The sequence below is a fragment of the Manis javanica genome, chromosome 10, assembly GCF_040802235.1.
Source record: "Manis javanica isolate MJ-LG chromosome 10, MJ_LKY, whole genome shotgun sequence".
NCBI classification, from domain to species: domain Eukaryota; kingdom Metazoa; phylum Chordata; class Mammalia; order Pholidota; family Manidae; genus Manis; species Manis javanica.
In genome coordinates this window covers 82160409-82179000 of record NC_133165.1, presented here as the reverse complement: position 1 = coordinate 82179000, position 18592 = coordinate 82160409, and the positions used below count along the sequence as shown (strand labels likewise).

At 35.5% G+C, this 18592-nt stretch overlaps 2 pseudogenes; both read right to left on the bottom strand.

The window, feature by feature from the left end:
• Positions 1 to 155: 155 nt before the first annotated feature.
• On the bottom strand, positions 156 to 7494 carry LOC140843875 (olfactory receptor 6C74-like; annotated as a pseudogene).
• A 6026-nt stretch (positions 7495 to 13520) lies between these two features.
• On the bottom strand, positions 13521 to 14468 carry LOC140843771 (olfactory receptor 6C74-like; annotated as a pseudogene).
• Positions 14469 to 18592: the final 4124 nt, after the last annotated feature.

Here is an 18592-nt window from a genome sequence, read left to right as displayed (position 1 = left end):
GATGCTCGGACGCCCATAATAAAGGTTCCTAATGAACCAGGCCTTCGGTGATCGTTCTCCTGCTATCGCCCTAGGTGGCGGGACGCGATAATTGGATACACTGGTATTGCCAGGATCCCTTTGTTTGTTTCTTTACATGTGATGCAATAGGATATTCATTTGTTTGGGAGAGAAACAACCCTGTGTATCATATTAATGAAGGCGTGTTTCACCTTTTGGTTCCATAAGGTGTAGATAAAAGGGTTCAAAAATGGTGCAACAGAGGTATTGAGAACTGCAATTCCCTTGGAAAAAGATACTTTTTGTTTCACTGGAGGTTTAACATATATGAAGATGCAGTTGCCATAAGAAAGGGAGATCAAAATCATGTGAGAAGAACATGTTGAAAAAGCTTTTTTCCTCTGGTTAGCGGAAGGGAGTTTTAGAATTGTTAATACAATATACGTATATGATATTATCACCATTACCAGGGTGAACAGGAGTGCCATCACAGCAGAAATGAAACCCATTGTCTCGGTGAGCTTTGTGTCTGAGCAGGAGATCTGCAGGAGGGAAGTTGAGTCACAGTAGAAATGATCAACAATGTTGGAGTCACAGAAATCAAGGTTTAGGCCCAAGAGGAGAGGTATAAAGATGGTAAAGAACCCAGCAAGCCAACAACAGGAGACAAGCTGTGTGCAGATTTTGGTGCTCATGATGGCTGTGTAACACAGGGGCTTACAGATGGCAACATAGCGGTCATAGGACATGGCTGCCAGCAGGTAAAATTCACATGCTGCAAGAAGGAAGGCAAAAAACACTTGAGCTGCACAACTGTTATAGGAAATGGTTTTGTCCCGGTTGCCATCATCACCAGCAATTTAGGGATGCATGTAGTTGTGAAGGAAATTTCTAGGAAGGAAAAATTCCAAAGGAAGAAGTACATGGGGGTCTTGAGGTGAGGATCCAGCAGGGTGAGTGTGATGATGATCAGATTGCCGGTGATGCTGAGCAGGTAGGTGAGCAGCAGGAAGGTAAACAACACCGCCTCCAGCTGTGGATCATCAGTCAGCCCTGCTAGGATGAGCACGGTCACTCTCGTGTGGTTCCCCGTTACTGTCCTCTACTTGTCCAGGTCTAAATGAAAAAGAAAAAAAAGAATAAGAAAATGACGATCCCAAAGGGAAAGTTACATGATAATAGTGGTTACGGTGATGTTTCAGCTGGAGCAACACAAGTCTCATTCATGTTCTAGAGATGGTCATGGCAGGAAGAACAGTAGTTTGCCTTTCGAGGGTATCGGGACAGAGTTCAATCTTTAGTTTGTGACAGAGAATAACCAATGTGATGGCAGTAAAATTTCTCCATTTTTATTTGAATAAATTATAGGGAAATTAAAGGGACTTCTAAAACATAGAATGAAATTTTCTTCTCTCTTGCATTTATGCAAGAGTTTGGGATGGAGCTATTTCTGTTTAATATAAGAAGTTTGCATATTAGGAGACAATCTATACCTGTTATTATAAGTATTTTAGCGCATGTTTGCATTTACCTCATCCACTTCACCTGCCCACACACATACACACACATTTCACTTATCTCTGTTATGATCACTACCCTACCTACATTGTACCCTGAGAATATCAGTAACCACAGTGGTAATTTCAGTTTTCTAATGCATGTTGTGGAGATGAGAATATACCAGTTAAAATGAAGTGAAAAATGAGAGGAAGGATATAGAAGCAGATAGAAATATAAAACTATGTGTTCAGGACATTGTATTAGGTGTGAGAGGAAAAGAAAAATAAGATAAAAACAAAACTTGTGGAAACCTAGAGAAGTAAGAAGGGTTTTTTAGAGATAGGAGAGTGAGTCTGATGAAAAATTCAAAATAATATTAAAAATATGTTAATGAGTGAGTAAAATTTTGAAAAATTTAAAAAATGTAAATTAGTAAGTAAATCTGTAACTTAGTAAGTTAAAATTTTGTAAGTAAATATTTATAAGAAGAAAATATTTACCAATGATATTTCCCTCCACCTATTTCTTTTCTTTGTGTTTATTTTATTTTGTTCTTTGTATTAAGCATGGCCTAAAAGAGATGAAGAATGAGTGTTTGGTAACTATTGAACACATAATATCAGAATAGTGGTGACACAACTTTTTGGGGTGACACAAACTTTTCCCTATGATAGGATATTCAAATGTTTGGCTAACACATACTTAAAATGTTCATTATAGAATACTGTTCTCAATGCCAGGTACATATTGAGACAGTTGTATTGTTTGGTTTGCACAGCTAGTGAATTGAAGTTCAGGATTAATTCGAAAGAGTGTGTTTTCCAAGTGTCCTTTCAAGAGTACATTTTCTGTAAATAATTGTAGGACAGATTTTAGTGTGTTTCTTTAAAAAAAGGATTAATAATATCTCTAAAGAAAATTGTATTCCTTGGTATCTAAATCATCAAACACAGAAAAAGGTTAAAGTTTAGTGATGGACCCTAGATAACATAATGTTTTCTGTCTTGACAATATCAAGGTCATTGTTTCCAACCTATAAGCATGCATTAATTTAGAAAAGGCCATACATAAAATAAACATACAAGGTAAAATAAAAGTTTTTTCCTGTATCATCTAGAGGAGTTCATAGGAGGATACTAAGATACAAAAAATGAGAACTTCTCTCAAAGTTATGTTAATCGTGTACACAGTTTGGATGAGAAGGGATGAGGGTCATTTTTCCCTTTACATTCACACTCCTTGTACATTCACGTAACTGTGAAGCAATTACTACACATCTTCCCTCATTTACACAAATCACACCTATGGCAATATTGCAGGAATGCATATATCTAAAACACTTAATTAGAATTGTTCTATGTCAATTATAGAAACTACTACTAAAACACACTGTAAAAATTAACAAAGGTCACATAAGCAAAGCATTAGGAGGCAGGCCTGTGAATACGATACATTTAGTTGTGTTGCATATTGTGACTATCAGATAAATTAAAAGGAACAGTTTTTCAATACTAAATTATCACTGTATTCCATTTGTCTTCTTTCACCATTTTCCCTAAATCAAAATTTTAAAGGTTAGAAAAAATAACATTAATGAGGTAAAGATAAAATGAGACAAAAATTGGTTAAAATATATCTGACAGGAAATATGGATTTCAAATTTTAAACATACCGATTCTTTTCATCTTCTTGAGTCCTAAAGCGGTCTGCCAAAAACACTTAGAAGATGAAACACCATTTTTAAAAAGATGTAATATGCACAGATGTCTTTTTTCAAACGAAATTTAACTTCTGCTTCCATATTTAGCTATTTCATCATCCTGCCCTACAGAGCACACCGGCATTCCACTCCTCTCTGGTGGATCTCACGCTAACCACCCTCTGTGTCTGTTTTTCTTGTTATAAGTGGCAGCTTTATACAGGTTTTGTTGTTGTTTTCTACAGATTTCAGACTAGTGTATTAAATTTCCCCATTACTTCCATTTACTTAGTCATGTTTTAAGTACTTTTCTAAGTATTATTCACAGTGCCATATAAATTAACCAGCACTAATCCCATGGAGTAATTGTGCTGTCTGTACCCTGAAGGAAAACAACCAAAGATTATGAAGAATTCTCAGCGGGATATGAGATGCAAGTATACCAATCCCATAGGATCAAAAATTTATATGTGTACCAGGGCTTTCCCCACGCATTAAATATTTTTTAAAATAACCACTGACAAAGAAAACACTTATTTAAACTGTTGCCAGAGAATTCAATAGAGATTTCCTTAATATATGCTTACCTTCCCACACACTGATGTTTTGTGATTCTATGTTTAGAAATAAGGATTTGGAAGCAAAATGAAAATATTTTAATCCATAATAAAGAGTAACAATATAAATTGGAAAATTTATCCTGTCACTGAAAAAATTGTACCTCAGGCTAAATGCACCATGATTAATTCTCCAGATACACCTTGCATCTCCGGTCCTGTATGCCATTCCATTCCTATTCTGAAAGCTGTCTTTCCTCCAAATAGTGGTTTGTGATATTATGTAGTGGATCTTAAAGATTTCATAATTTCAAAGCATTCTCCACTTCTGTATTAATAGGCTATTTACATATGGCTATAGTTAGCCTTCCTTGCAACTTATTGTAGCCATGTTACTAAATTCTGTTAAAAAATGTAAACAGAGATAACATGCAGTTTCCTGGGATTATTACTTGATTGGTCGGGCTTGCTCTCCTTTCCTTCTTTACCCTCTCATTCTTGCAATGAAGACAGGTGAGAAGCCCCTGGGAGCCATGAGTATGAGCAATCACCCTACGGATGGGGAATCAATAAGAAAAAACACACCCAGGTTCTGGACACCATTGCAGGCCACACCAGATCAGAAACACAACGACTTCATGGAAGAGTTTCAACATACCAGACTGACCATTTAAATAAGATAAAAATATTTTTGTTGTTGTTAAACCTTTGGGGTATTTGTTTTACTCATATCCTACCAAATCTTTGTTATTATCAAAACCTGTTTCCTAGGACTTATATTTCATATTTGTTTAATTTCTTTACTGTGTCCCATAGTAAAGAACATATGTTCATATATTTTTTGTAAGAATAATTTTGAATATTTCTAATTAATTTTCCAGTACAAGAACTCCTGTTCTCTACTTCCAAATATTGGGTAGAGTTTCTTGAGAACATCAGTACTAATCATTTAAAATAATTTATCCTGACACACAGGTAGAAGCAGACAACCTCGACCAAACCATGTGAAATGATGTGAGATGATGAATTAATTGTGCATATTGTTAGGGTATAAGATGTCAGTGGCTCTACTAAAGGCCTAGGTACTTACCCAGGCTCTTCCACTTTGGCAAATCATAGCTTCAAGCTTTTGTCTACAGAGACTAGAAGATTGCAGGAGTTTCCTTTTAGATTCTAGGATTCTTCCTCAGTGTGGAGAAAATCGCAATTATTTCCAGAATCCCTTGCCTGGCTTTAGCACATCTCCATATCAGCAGGCATTTCCAAGGGGTGGAGAGCAGTTCATCTCCCTATCAATGGTTAATTACCTGCGCGAGGAAGGGCTTGTCTGGACTTGAGAGATTGAGGGGAGTATTCGCTCACTTTTGCCACAGGAGGAGAGAGAGAGAGACACCGGATGGCTGTTTGTAAGCAATAACTGGGTTTTAAACTTTAGTTCTCCCGTTGACTGATTTCGGTTTCAGCTAGGTATTTTGCCACGGGATTTCCCCTCCCCAGACAGAGGCTAGGAGACTGCAGGAGTTTCCTCTTAGATTCTCAGCTTCTCCATCAGTCAGATGTTACTCTGTACTGGTGGCCTCAGTCTTCCATTGCTTGCCACTAAGGATTCATCAAATGAGTTTAGGGAAGTAACATTGCAAAATGCCAGGCTCTTGAGTCATTAATTCCCTTTTATAGGGTTTTTATTGTCTCTAAGAAAGGTCTTGTTTGCACTGACAGATGCATTCACAGAATTCCGTTGGTTTCTCCCCAGCCCCATGTGAGAGGGGAAAGCAGGGGCCCACCATTTCCTGCTGGGACATGTTCTACATACTGCATACAAAAGAGCGAGAGGCTCTAAGAGAAAGTTACAGAATAGGGGGCATCCACTTAGTCAGTGCCCTGCACTCCTAGGCCCTGGCCTCTCAAGTCCTCACTGATTTTTTTGCACTAATGACACAGCAGTTTGGGTTGATGTTTTAGAGGGCAGCTTGTTTTTCAACTGTTTTATTTGGGAAAAATCTACCCAGTTCCTGTGAATGTACATATATTGTATTATCAGTATACTATTGTCAAAATAAAAGACATACTGAAAAAGAAGCATTGGTACATTACTATTAACTAGAGACCTAAATTTATTTCTATTTCAATAGTGTTCTCACTAATTTCCTTTTTTTATTATAGCATCTAGTCCAGGATACTACACAGCACTTACTCATGTAGTGTCCTTATTGTCATCTGGACTTTGATTGCTTTTCAGTCTTTTCTTGTTCATTTACTTGTCAGTTTGGAGGAAACTTGTTGTAACTCTGGTGGGAAAATATTTTACAAGCCTGGGGCACATTACCTTTGAAACTGAAAGCAGTCAGGGAGAAATAAGATGGGATACACCCATTAATTGCTTATAGTCAGTCATCCACTTCTGCTCACCCGTGTCTCTCATGACCCGGCTACAAAAAAGGGATGCTGATGTTACCATCCAGCTACATCAGAGGCAGGCTTTCCTTCAAGCCAATGTTCCTGGGCCAGTGTGTCTGCTTCATCAGTCCCTGGGGATGCCAAAGGCAAATGGCCAGTCACATGATATACAGTAACAGTTTTAGTCTGACCAGAGGCCCATAGGTCTTGGCACAACTCGTGCCCCCAATGGGGCCAGTGACCAACCATCCAGTTGACATGGTACCATGTTGGTAACCACAGGGTCAAGCCCTGATAGACGGCCCAGCCGTCGGTGCAGACAACTATAGGGGAGGGCTCCTGTGTGATCATGAGCCATACTGACCACAGCTCAGCCCCTTGACTGCTCTTCCTTCTTCATCTTTCGTCCATATTGTCTCAGTCTTAGGATGGAAAGACACAGCTCTCCACTTTGGGGGCTGCCCATGACTGGAGGCATCTGTGTACCAAGCATCTTCAGGTATGTGGCATTCCCTCCTAATAAGGACTCTTGGCTACCAATGACTCAAAAGCAAGTTCCTCCTGTTTTCCACTAGTATACATCACTGGCCCAATAAGTGTTGGAGTTGTCCACTTAAGGTGCCATTGGAGAGGGCACCACACTACTTTAAGTATGCACCCCATTTGGCCAGTGCAGGTATCTGTGCCATGCCACTCCATGCCTTTGGGTCCAGTCTCACACCCACCCCACAGTGGAACAGGTGGTTACTACCTTGGTCAGAGCCTTTTGTGTGGAGAGGCTGGTGCCCCTGGAGGTGGCCTTGACAGCAATTCTGCCCTCAGCTCCGCCCCCTCATCTTCCTCTGACATCTCCTCGACCACATGGAGGGCTCAGGGCCCTGCTCCTACCCCCCCCACCCACAGCCTCCTGTAACACAAATCATCTTGCCCCCTCCTTCCTCACTCTAACACATCTTCCAGGAGCAGGACCTGTTCTCAGTAACTGTCTTTCTTTCTTAAGGGCATCCCATAGGTAATCACCCAGCATCCCCAGGTGAAGCCAAAGTGTGTCTCTCTCCTCAGTAAGCCTTTCTGCTATCTCAAGAAACAAATATCCCACAATCCCAGCTTCTACACGGCCACTCAGGGCCTCTAAGCAGTCTTCTATGTCACGGAGGGTTAATTCCATAGCTTCCAGTGTTTCCACCCTTTGCCAATTCTGGGGAAGAGAGCACCCACCTAGGATGTGCTTTACCATAGACCAATTTCCCACTGGGGTTTCCCCAGGAGGAAGCCCCATGAATAGAGTGTTCCCGGGTTAAGCTGTACCCTCCAACGCTGCCAGAGGTAAGGGTGAGTCATCACCCCTACTGCAGAAGCCACTGAGGCCTCACCACCATCCACTTGGGCATTTCTGCTATCTCCTTACCTTTTCTAGGGGCAGTCCACCTAAGCATCTCACATATGAAGACAAATTTTGGGTTCAGAGGTCTTGCTGACTATCACCAGGTGTAACTCTTGGGGGGAAATATTTTCCCAGCTGGGAGCAAATTACCTCTGAAACCAAAATCAGTCAAATGGAGAAATAAAGTGGGAGAACCCCATTTACTGCTTACAAGCAATTGTCCACTTCTGCTTGCCCATATCTGTCACAACCCAGCTACAAAAAGGGACCCCACCCAACCTCTTGGGTCCAGATATGTCCTCACTTCCCATTGCAATCACCTATCTATGTCTGGATGGACTACTTCTCTCCACCCCTTGGAAACACCTCTTGATATGTAGATGCACTAAGGCCAAAAGAGATTCTGGAAATATCACAATTTTACCCACAATTATCAAGCAATTTTAAAAGTGCTCCTCAATTTGGAGTTCTCTCTTTTTTTACTAAGTAATAGATTAGTGTTCTGTATTTAGGTAAAGAACATAAGAATGACCAAAAATGCTTATCATCCCATCATATCAGAGGGCAAATGACATCACCATGACTTATCACTGTTAATATTTTCCTTGACAACTTGTTTAAGGTATAGTTTTCCAGTTAAAAAAAATGCTATTTTTCTCCTATCTATAATATTTTCTTGGCAACTAATTACTAAATAGCCCACATCAAAGGAGGGGAGAAGGATTAATAAGCTTCACTTCCTGGAAGGGGTAACTGTCTGTCTGTCTATTTACCTGCCTACCTGTATTTGGATTCTTCCATAAGGAAGATCAGTTCCTTCTCCCACACTTATTTGTGTTACTGCTCACTCATGTCAAATTTCTGCAATTTTCCTTTAGACTTTCTCCTTAATAGATTATTTAAAAGTATATTTTCTAACTTAAAAATACTTGAGTACTTTTAAAACCTTTTGTCATTTTCCCACTGGTTTAGAACATACATTTCAAAATGGTCTACCTCAATTTATACCACTTCCCTTGAAGTGTAAGCAAGTTATGATCACATGTTCTTAAAACATCTCTCTCATCTCTGTTGTATTTTTGCCATTAACTTCATTTCACTAAGTAGCCAAAGCATTATTACCATCAGTGTTTTGCCCACTTAAATTGTAGAGCAATCAAAATGAGAAAATACATCATATTGTATCCTCCTTTGCTCCATTTTTGAAACTCGCTATTCTTTGAAGAAATTCAGTTTTTTGACATATCATTTTGATTTTCCTGGAAGGAAATCCTTTAACATCTCTTGTAAGGTAGGTTTGCTCGCAATATATTCCTGCTGTTTTGGTTTATCTAAGAAAATTTTAATTTCACTTTCATTTATTTATGTACAATTGTAGGTCATCACTCGTCTTTCTGCTCTCAGTGCTTCTGAACAGAAGTCAGGGCTAATTGTTATTCCTGTTATTATGTAGGGAATGTGTATTTTCCCTTGTTAGCCTTCAAGAGTTTCTTTTTGTCTTGGGTTTTCATCAGTTTGTAGATTCATATTCCTAATTATATATTTTTTATTTTCTGTTTGTATTCTCTGAGCTTCCTCAATCTACTCTTTCAAATTTGTCAACAATTGTGAAATGTTTTTAGCCACTTTACATAAACACACATACACACACAGACACGAACACACACACACATAATTTGGAATCAGAAGAGCTCTATCATTAAGGTGAGTGACTTGACAATAAGGACTATAAAGAAGGGCTTCAGATGTAGTCTTAGAATTTTAGGGATTATAATATCAAGGAATGAGTCACAAGAGAAGCCAGCAAAACAAATGAGAAATTATAGCCAAAATAGTCAGAAAAACCAACATAATAAGGTGTCATCTAACCAGGGCAAATAAACTATATGAATAAAAGGTAGTGGTCAACTACACTAAATATTACTTAAATTCCTGCCAATGACAATAAGAGTACTAATGAATTTGGAAAGGTGGAGTTTGAAAGAGCAGAGTAAATGAATTGGTAGATTATAGACCAAACAAAAGAGGGTTCAGGAGAAAATGTGAGATGAAAAAGTAGAGAGGTAATAATAGCTAAATGTAGACAAGCTGATGCTTTTTAAATTCAAATTACAAATAAAGCAAGGAGACATTTATTAGAAATAGAATATTTCAAGTATTTTGGTCGCAGTAGGAAATCTAATTCAGCTTTCAGTAAATAATATCATAATGAGATATCAAAATAAAGTAAAAAAATTTTTTAAATTTATTTGTAGGATAAGGAATTTTATATTATTGTTTAATTGACCCAAATTGGAGCTATGTTTCTTGAGACAAAGGAAGGATGATTCCCTAGATTTCTTTTGAATAATAAATTAGGGTCTTCCAGTCATAAGTTTTTATTTAGGAAGACTTTATCTTTATTTTATCATAGGAAGAGATTCATTTGATGAAAGAGCAAAAGAAAGTCTCTGTCCATATTCAGACACAGAAGTACATATCTGTCAGAATTTATTTTGGAAAAATTAATTCAAAACAGTTAATCTTATGAGCAAATCAATTGGCAGGCTAGAATTACTTATGTGGGACAGTTGCCAATGGTTTACTTGCAAAAGTTGTATTAAGGGTGAAGTTACGAAAGGATAGACAATGTTCTTAAGCATGGTGATACTGGAATTGGGGACTTAGGGGACTCAGGACAGCTTATCAATTTTGAGACAGGAAGGTATTTGAAAGCACAGAGTGTGGGAGTTCAAGGTAAGGATGACTGCAAGCAAGGCAAAGTGATACTATTAATGCACTTGTCTTCATTCAGAGCTCTGGACATGTAAAGAAGATCAATGTCCCCTACTAGACAACTCAGGAATGTGTGAAGAGATCTAATGTAAATGTTTAAAAAACTTTAAGATCTTCAATTGAAAAGATGAAAACTAAGTCTTCCTGACTAAGTTTTCACTAATCATTAGAGCTTTGTTTCTCACAAAATGACCTTATCTTTACTGAGCTATCTTTTGTTCTTATATATAATGCTAATAATGATTATGATATACAATGTTATTTTCAGAATTATATGATTTATATAAAATGCATAGCAGTGCCTCTATTTAGTAGGTGGTCAACAAAGTATCTCCTATCTTAGTATCCCATTTGTTGTGTCGTCTGCCTCACTAGAGCAGAAAAGCTGAAAGCATTTCAGGGAAGCATTTCAGTATTTCTGTGGAAGTTCTCTTAAGTAATATGTTGTTCCTGTATCTAAAAATTTATTAAAGGTCCAATACTTGTTTAAATATCTTTTAAATAAGATTCAACTTAAAAAGAAAAAACAAAAACAAAGAACAGCAGTAGTAAATTATCTGTGGATTCAGGATTCAGACCAACAGTAGCTGTTCTAATAGAAACAGTATCAGGTGATTCGTCACAGACAAACTGAAATAAAGATAAGACAGATTATGTAACTTTAATCTGCCAGCCAGCGGGAAGCAGCAGCAATAGGGATACCTTAATTTAGAAATACTAGACCCTTATTAAGAGTTACAGAACATCCTCTATGATAAATAACTAATAGGTAATAAACATTTAATAGTATATAGATAAGTGTTTTTGGAAGAGCTAATGGTAAATTAATGGCTTAACTGAAGTAGTATGTTTAAACCAATCTTACCCTAATTGGAACATGAACAAAATCAAAGTAGTAGGAATACTGACAGAGGCTTATACAATTTAATAATATACTATAATAATAAATATATATATTATATATACATATAATTTGTTCATTTTCATTCTGTGTTCTTAACATTTCTAAAAGTTAGACAATACTCAGGATCACTAGATCTACTTTCTGAAAACAAATTAGACCAGAATTATCAAGGATAAAAGTAATAATCAATTGTTTAGATACCCATATTCCTGAAATCATGTTTGTGACCCAAATATCCTTTTTTTTTGTAGACAATTATTTTTTATTGAAGGGTAGTTGACACACAGTATTACATTAGTTTCAGGTGAGGTGTACAACACAGTGATTCAACATTTATGTACATGATAATTCTAGCTACCAGCTATCACCATACAAAATTGTTAACAATATTTTGACTATATTCCTTATGCTATACATTATATCCCGGTTACTTATTTATTTTACAATTGGGAGTCTGTACTTTTTTTTTTTGAGAGGGCATCTCTCATATTTATTGATCAAATGGTCGTTAACAACAATAAAATTCTGTATAGGGGACTCAATGCACAATCATTAATCCACCCCAAGCCTAATTTTCATCAGTCTCCAATCTTCTGAAGCATAACGAACAAGTTCTTACATGGAGAACAAATTCTTACATAGTGAATAAGTTACATGGTGAAGAGTACAAGGGCAGTCATCACAGAAACTTTCGGTTTTGCTCATGCATTATGAACTATAAATTATCAGTTCAAATATGAATATTCGTTTGATTTTTATACTTGATTTATATGTGGATACCACATTTCTCTCTTTATTATTATTATTTTTAATAAAATGCTGCAGTGGTCGGTAGATGCAAGATAAAGGTAGAAAACATAGTTTAGTGTTTTAAGAGAGCAAATGTAGATTGATCAGGTGTGTGCCTGTAGACTAAGTGTTAATCCAAGCTAGACAAGGGCAACAAAACATCCACGGATGCAGCAGATTTCTCTCAGAACAGGGAGGGTGAGGTTCTAAGGCTCACCTCTGTTGATCCCCAATTTCTCACCTGATGGCCCCCCTGCGACTGTGCCTGTCTTAGGTTGTTCCTCCCTTGAGGAATCTTACCCGTCTCTGGCTAACTAGTCATCTTCCGGGGCCATACAGGGAATGTAAAGTTGGTAAGTGAGAGAGAAGCCATATTGTTTGAAAAGGTTAGCTTTTTACTTCTTTGCAGATTTATGCCCTGTGGCTTCTATGCCCAACATTTTTCTTGAGGTATCTTTACCACTTGGAAGAATTATGATACTCGGTAAATTCGATATAAGGCACGAATTCTATTTAAGGGTTGTAATTAGGAAGGAAGAAGAAAAGCTATAGAAGTAGCAAGCGGAAGAAAACATGGGAAGATTGATTATTTCTTTGACATATCTTCTTGTAGAGTAACCCCAAATATCTTTTAAGATCCAGGTCATCCTACAAATTGTATAGAAACATGTAAAATTATTCAGCCAATTATATTTTATGTGTGGTTTTCTTCCTTTTCATGTTTTATGCTGTTCTTTGAGACAGTATTTTTCAAACATATTTTCTTCTAAAGAGTTTCTATGGAATATACTAGACAGAACAATCAAATTTTTAACAGACAAATATCTTCAAACATTAGCAATTACATAGATGGCTAATCTTTGTTTACATTTTCTTTCAATTACTTAATAATTAATTATTAATTATATTATTAATTATATATATTATAAAATTATATATAAAAATATAATTATATATAATATATACATAATTATACATATATTATATATAAATATATATACTATATATATTAATTATTAATTATAATTAATTATTAATTATTAAGCAATTTAAAATTAATTTAAAATGAAATTAAATTGTAATTAATTGATTAAAAGAAATTAAAATAAAAATTACTTAATAATTTGATGACCTTTGAATTGTGTGCTACATAAAATATAGTTAAAATTAATGTTTTATAGTTTTGAATAAGTAGAAATCAAAGACAAAAGAGATTGAAAACTTTAGCTCAATTTCTTTCAGATATACACAGGAAAAGGAACTACTATGACAAGAAAAATCTAAAGAAATATACAGAGAAATTTCATTTTTGTGGAACAGAGATTTTTCTGAGTAAAGAAATTATGATGAATATTATAGAAATCAAAGGGAAAAAGGGAGGAAACTATGTATTGGAAGGTACTATCGGATACACTGGTATTACTAGAGATTATTTATAGTACTTACATTATTGTATTTACTTTTACTATTTGGGATCCTTTGTTCGTTTCCTTTACATATAATGCAATACTACACTCATTTTTTTGAGAGAGAAACAACCCAGTGAGTCATATTCACGGAGGCTTGTTTCACCTTTGTTTCACCAGTTGGTTCCGTAAGGGGTAGATGAAAGGGTTCAGAAGTGGTTCAACGGAGGTACTGAGCACCGCAATCCACTTAGAAAAAGATACTCTTTGTTTCACTGATGGCTTAACATAGATGAAGATGCAGCTGCCATAAGAAAGGGGGATCACAATCATGTGAGAAGAACATGTTGAAAAAGCTTTTTCCTGTGATTAGCTGAAGGGATTTTTACAATTATTAATACAATATACGTATATGATATTATCACCAATACTAATGTGACCACAAGGGTCACCAAAGCTGAAATGAATCCCATTGTCTTGAACAGCTGTGTGTCTGAGCAGGAGATCTGCAGGAGGGGAGTTGTGTCACAGTAGAAATGATCAACAGTGTGGGAGTCACAGAAATCAAGGTTTGGCCTAAGAGGAGAGGTGGAAAGATGACAAAAAAACCTGCAAGCCAACAATAGGAGACAAGCTGGGTGCAGATTTTGGTGCTCATAATGGCTGTGTAACACAGGAGCTTACAGATGGCAACATAGCAGTCATAGGACATGGCTGCCAGCAGGTAAAATTCAGATGCTCCGAGAAGGAAGACAAAAAACACTTGAGCTGCACAACTGTTATAGGAAATGGTTTTGTCCCCGGTTGCCATCATCACCAACAATTTAGGAATGCATGTAGTTGTGAAGGAAATTTCTAAAAAGGAAAAATTCCGAAGGAAGAAGTACATGGGGGTCTTGAGGTGAGGATCCAGCAGGGTGAGTGTGATGATGATCAGATTGCCGGTGATGCTGAGCAGGTAGGTGAGCAGCAGGAAGGTAAATAACACCGCCTCCAGCTGTGGATCATCAGTCAGACCCGCTAGGATGAGCACTGTCACTCTCGTGTGGTTCCCCATTACTGTCCTCTACTTGTCCAGGTCTAAATGGAAAAAAAAGAAGTAAAAGAAAGTGAGGATCCAAATGGGAAAGTAACAGTGATAACTAGTGGTGAAGATCATGTTTCAGCTGGAGCGACACAAGGCTCATTCACGTTCTAAAGATGGTCACTGCAGGAAGAACAGTAGTTCGCCTTCCAGGGTATCTGGACAGAGAGTTCAATCTTTAGTTTGCAGTTCTACCAGAGGATAACCTATATGATGAGAATAATTGTTCAGTGTTTTAATATGAATAAATTGGTGGGACTTTTAAAACATAGAATAAAACATTTTTCGTCTCTTGGTTTTATACAAGAGTTTGGGATAGATGCCATTTTCTGTTCAATATAAGAAGTTTGCATACCTGATGCAAAATGGTATGTGCAATTCCAAGTGCATCAGCATATGTTTTGTATTTAACACACACACACGAGCACACACACACACACACACACACACACACACACACACACACACACACACACTGTATCCATCATCATTAATTCAATTAGTACACCTGTACGGGTTTACTTATCTAATCAAACTCAAATGCCTGAATCTTGCTGTTATTTATTTTTATGACTAAGGAGATACAATTTCAAATAAGTTAAGGCACTGGGATGTATTTATTTGCTGTGTTTACTAGTATTTACATCACATGTATCTGTATTATCATCCCCACCCTATCTGTATTGTACTCCAAAACAAACTCGGTAGGAGCATTCTTTTAATTTCAGTTTTATTATGCCTTTTATGATTCTCAGAACAAACCAAGAAAAATAAAGTGAAAAATGAGAAAAAAGGATATAGAAGCCGATAGAAATATAAAAATATGTGTCTAGGAGATTGATGTGTGTGAGAGGGAAAACAAAAAGAATGATTACAATAAAGCTTATGGAAACATGGAGTGTTAAGAAGGCATTTTAGAGATAAAGTGAGTTTGATGGAAGAATGAAAAGAAGTTTAAAAATATGTTAATATAAGTAAAATTGAAAAATTGATTATGTACATTAGTAAGTAAAATATGTATCTTAGTTAAAATGTATTGAAAAATGAGAAAATATTTAACAATGAAATTTCTTCTCCATCTGCTTCTATTCTTTCACTTACCTTTTTATTCTCCATCTAAAACACACACTGAAATGAACAATTTTAGGATCAGGATGGCCTAAAATAGGTGAGGAATGAATATTTGGTAATTATTAAACACATAATGAATCTCAGAACATTAGTGACATGAATTCTAGGGGGCATACTTTCCCTATGATAAGATTTTCAAATGTTTGGCTAACACATAATGAAGAAAAATGGTTGTTATAGGCTACTGTTCTCACCACCATGTACATATATATTGCTTAGATTTGTGCAACTAGTAAATTGAAATTCAGGACTATCTTGAAAGAATGTTTTTTCTAAGTTGTCCTTTCGAAAGTATATTTTGTGTAAGTAATTACAGTACAGATTTTAGTGTATTTCTTCAAAGAAATTAATATCTCTAAAGAAAATTGCCTTCATTGGTATATTTTCATCATCAAACAGAAAAAGGTTAAAGTATATTGATGGACACAAGATAACACAATGTTTTGTCTTGACAATATCAAGATAATTGTTTCCAACCTCTAAAACGTCCATTATTTTTGAAAAGGCATATATAAATTAAAATAAACATATAAGGTAAAATGAAAGTTATTTCTAGTAATATCTAGAGGAGTTTATTGGTGGATACAAGATAAGAAAATGAGATCTGCTGTCAAAATCATGGTAATAATGTATACCCTTTGGGTTAAAAAAATGACTTTTATTTCCTGTACATTCCTTTACATTCACATATTTGTGAAGCAATTCATTGTACATTTTCCTTCATTTATACAAATCACTTACATGACAATGTTGTAGGAATGCATATATCTAAAACCCTTAAATCAGAATTCTACTATGTCAGATTATTTCTTTTCCCAGTTTCAACAATTGCATACACCAACTATCCCCAAACATCTGTGGTTGATGATGAAGATACCAAGGAAGGCAATTTAGTAAAAAATTAACACAGGTCACATTAGCAAACCATCAGAAGGTAGGCCTCAGAAAGCAATGAGGTTTATTTGTGTTACACATTGTGACTATCGATAAAAGTTAAGAAAGAACATCTTTTTCAATACTAAATTGTCATTGTATTCCATTTGCCTTTTTTCACCATTTTCCCTAAATCAAAACTTGAAAGGTTAGAAACAGTAACATAAATACAGTAATGATAAAATTACAAAAAATAGGTTAAAATATATCTGACAGAAAATGTGGTAAATTCATACAAATGGATATTTTTAGGTTTAACAGAAAGGAAATCCTGGCATGTGTGACAACATGGATGAACCTTGAGGACATTATGCTACACAAAATAAGCAGTTGTAGAGCGCTGCTACATAATGTTGTGCCCACAGTTAACTACTCTATTGTGCCTTTAAAAATATAAGTGGGTAGATCACACACTGTGTTCTAACTACCAATAAAAACATAATCTGTACATATTCACAAGTATAGCAGTTAGACATAGAGAACAAGATTAATAATAATTTATTGATAGCTAATTATGCTATATGCTGTACAGAATTATTTTCATCCCTATACTAAGTTATATATACTTGATTAATCTGACATTTCTACTGACTTACTGATGGGGAAATACATACTTAGAGGTTATAAAACCTCAAGTTTATTAACTCTTTGCTGTATTTAACATGCAAATTGTACTTTAGATAGGATGGAATAAATTTGAGAAGCCATTAATAACTTTCCTCTAACCTTTTGAATCCCTTCAATTTTCTATCACTTTTTTTTTCTTTTTCCACAAACTTTTTAATTTTTTTCTGTATCTTCCAACTGACTCTATCACATAATGATCATTAGGAATACTACACCACAATTAGGATTATAGTATTTTTCTATTACTAAAAAGTGTTTATTTAATTTACAATACTTTTTAGTATTCATACTTATTTCAGCTTTACACACACACACACACACACACCTTTCTAAAATACTTCAGAAACTTAATGCTTTAAATAGAATAGAAGTGTATTTTAGCAGATTAAATTCTAGTTTTTACATAAAATGGAAAATTTTACTTTGTTATAAAGCTTTTGTTTTCTACACATGATTTTGCTTAGGTATAAAATAATTTGGATACATGCTCTGTTTCAATGTAATACAAAACTTGAGAAATGCTATGTGTGTGTGAGTGTATATATATATTTCAGCAGAGCTAGAAAGTGGAACTTGCCTTCTATGGAATTAGAGAAAGTGATTTAATTCTACGTTTCTAAAATAGCATTTCTTCACTATTTTCTACAGTGTGTGTGTGTGTGTGTGTGTGTGTGTGTGTGTGTGTGTATACATCTACTTATTTATTTGTACCTATGAATTATTATGGGATTTGGAAATGTGAACATCTATTTAGCACTATACCTATAAAAGTACATATTGTTAAAGATCTATGGTTTTTTCATTAATAGATAAATTATGTGGTCATACACTATTAAATTGAGCAACGAATAATGTTGCTTGGTTTTTAAGTAGAAGCATTCACATGGTCAATAAGTGATAGATGTTTAAATAATTCTTTTCCTAAAGAAATTACAAGATCATAAAGGCAATTCCTGTCAAATACAAATGAAAATCACAAAATTGTATTTTCTGCATAAAGTAGGTACAATATATCAATATTTACAGTGTCTCCTCCATTCTTGGTGATGATTTTCCTAAACAATACTCAAAATACAATTTTACTTCTTAAAATAATTTTTAAGAATTTGCAACTAACAAAGTGTTCGCAAGAACAGGAACTGGATGACACACAAAAGTTATTTAAACTGAATGAGAAAGCTATAAAATAATGTGCTTGGAAACTGCTGGAAGAAAAGAAAGAGAATGAAAAGGATAACAGGGAGGCCATTGTGATTTGAAGAAACTATGGAAATTTCATGATTGTATTTTTTAAATTGCCCTGCAATGTGTCCCTAATTCATACACCACAGCTTTTCAGTTGTGTGTGAAAAACAGTCTTCCTTGCCATGTCCACAAAGGCTCGCTTGACTTGCTGATTCCTCAGG